Source organism: Numida meleagris, unplaced genomic scaffold (genome assembly GCF_002078875.1).
Source record: "Numida meleagris isolate 19003 breed g44 Domestic line unplaced genomic scaffold, NumMel1.0 unplaced_Scaffold347, whole genome shotgun sequence".
Lineage (NCBI taxonomy): Eukaryota > Metazoa > Chordata > Aves > Galliformes > Numididae > Numida > Numida meleagris.
Window position 1 is genome coordinate 78,243 of NW_018364573.1, and position 2,533 is coordinate 80,775.

The following is a 2,533-nucleotide window of genomic DNA, read 5'->3' on the forward strand; positions in this document are numbered from 1 at the left end:
AGCAGCGCGGAGCCCCACAGCGCTGTGAGCCGCTGGCCGTGCGCCGAGCCGGGGGCTGCCGGGGCTGCTCTCCCACTGACCCCCACCCCCAGGGACCCGGCTCATTGCAAACAGAACCGGAGGAGCTGTTAATGGCACGGGTTAACGAGCTGCGCGGGGCTGCTGGATGCAGGGCAGAGCTGGGGCTGCTGCAGGTGGCAGCGATCAAAATCTGGCACCCCGTGGCATCCTATGGGATGGCACCCAGCACAGGGATCCCATGGCACAGACCTGGCACCCCATGGTGTCCCCTGGCACAGACCTCGCACCCGGCACAAGGATCCCATGGCACAAAACGTGGCACTACATGGCACCCCATGGCACCCCGTGGCACAAACCTGGCACCCAGCACAGGGATCTCATGGCACAGACATGCCACCTGGCACAGGGACCCTGTGGCACAAAACCTGGCACCCCAGGGCACCCCAGGGCACAGATCTGGCATTGCATGGCACCCCATGGCACTGAGATACCATGGCACTGCCCACGGCACTCCACGACGCCCCATAGCACAGACTTGGCACCCCATGGCACCCCACGGCACAGACCTGACACCTAGCACAGGGACCCCGTGGCACAAAACCTGGCACCCCAGGGCACCCCAGGGCACAGATCTGGCACTGCATGGCACCCCATGCCACTGGGATCCTATGGCACTCCCCATGGCACTCCATGGCACCCCATGGCACAGATCTGGCATTGCATGGCACCCCATGGCACTGAGATACCATGGCACTGCCCACGGCACTCCACGACGCCCCATAGCACAGATTTGGCACCCCATGGCACAGACCTGACACCTAGCACGGGGACCCTGTGGCACAAAACCTGGCACCCCGTGGCACAGACTCGGCACCAACAGCAGCGCCAGGAGGGCCCATTGCCACCGCTCCCCGACGCCGCAGCCTTGCGGTCGTCCCCTCCCGGCTCCCACTCTGTCATCTCCGTCACCGGCACTGCCGCGAGCGGAGGGACCGAGCTCTCACCTCATCAGTTTGGAGAGAGGGAGACACAGGCATTTGCTTCCTTCCCCTCCCGCCCCACGGTGAGGCAAAGCCGCTATTTTAAACCCAAAAAAAAGGACGCCGAGAGCCAACCGCGCTCCAAAACGAAAGCAGATTCTGGGCCGGGAGCCAAGAGCCGGGGCCGGCGGCTGCCAGGGCCAAACAGAAAATAAAAACAGGGCCCTCGTCCCGGGCTGCTTAAAGCAGCTGAGAATTTAAAAGGTGGTTTTTAAAGCGAGGATATAGCTCTGCGTTGTTGGCATAAGGCGCTCCTTTATGTAACAGAACCTCCTCGAGTGGCCCCGGGCTCGATGGTGGTATGGAGATACGGTTACGGGTTCTGGCGGGGAGAGGAGAGGCCTTGAGTCACCTCATTCCTGGGGTGGGACGTAAGGAGGGAGCTCGGCGCTGCTGCCTCATGGCAGCCGCACGTTCAGGGCCGGAGCCCGCGCGCTTCCTCCGTGAGTCCCTCTGCTGCGGGGTTGGGCGGCACGAAGGGATGAAAATAAAGCCCCACTGCAGCCAGCAACGGCACTGCCCCGACCCTATGAGTGCAGCAGAGTAGGTCAGGGCTGAGCTGCGGGAAGGGAGCTCTGCGGAGAAGGAGTTGGGGGTCCCGGTGGCCAATGGTTTACCCAACAGTTGACCACGAGCCGGCAGTGTGCCTCGGTGGCCAAGAGGGCAGATGGTTGACCAACAACTGACCAATGGTCGACCAACAGTTGACCAACAGTTGATCAATAGTTGACCACGAGCCAGCAGTGCACCCTGGTGGCCAAGAGGGTTGATGGTTGACTAACAATCGACCAACGGTTGACAAACAATTGACCAACAGTTGACCAGTGGTTGACCACAAGCCAGCAGTGCACCCTGGTGGCCAAGTGGGTCGATGGTGGACCAGCAATTGACCAACAATTGACCAATGGTTGACCACGAGCCAACAGTGTACCCTTGTGGCCAAGAAGGCCAATGGCCAATCAATAATTGACCAACAGTAGACCAAGAGACAGCAGTGCACCCTCATGGCCAAGAGAGCCAATGGTTGACCAACAATTGATCAGTGGTTGACCACAAGCCAGTAGTTTGTCCTGGTGGCCAGCAGGACCAATGGTTGACCCAACAGTTGACCATGAGCCAGCAGAGTGCCCTTGTGACCAAGAAGGCCAACGGCTGATCAACTGTTGACCGATAGTTGAACAATCGACCAGTGGTTGACCAATGACTGACCAATGGTTGACCAGGAGCCAACAGTGAGCCCTGGTGCCCAAGAGGGCCAATGGGACCCTGGGGTGCGTGGCCCAGAGCGTGGCCAGCAGGGCAGGGAGGTGCTCCTCCCCTCTGCTCTGCCCTGGGGGGGCACAGCTGGAGCACTGCGCTCAGTGCTGGGCTCCCAGTTCAGGGCAGACCGGGAACTGGTGGAGAGAGCCAAGAGGAGGGGGCGGAGATGGGGGGGGGCCTGGAGCCCCTCGTGGTGGGGACGGGCTGAGAGC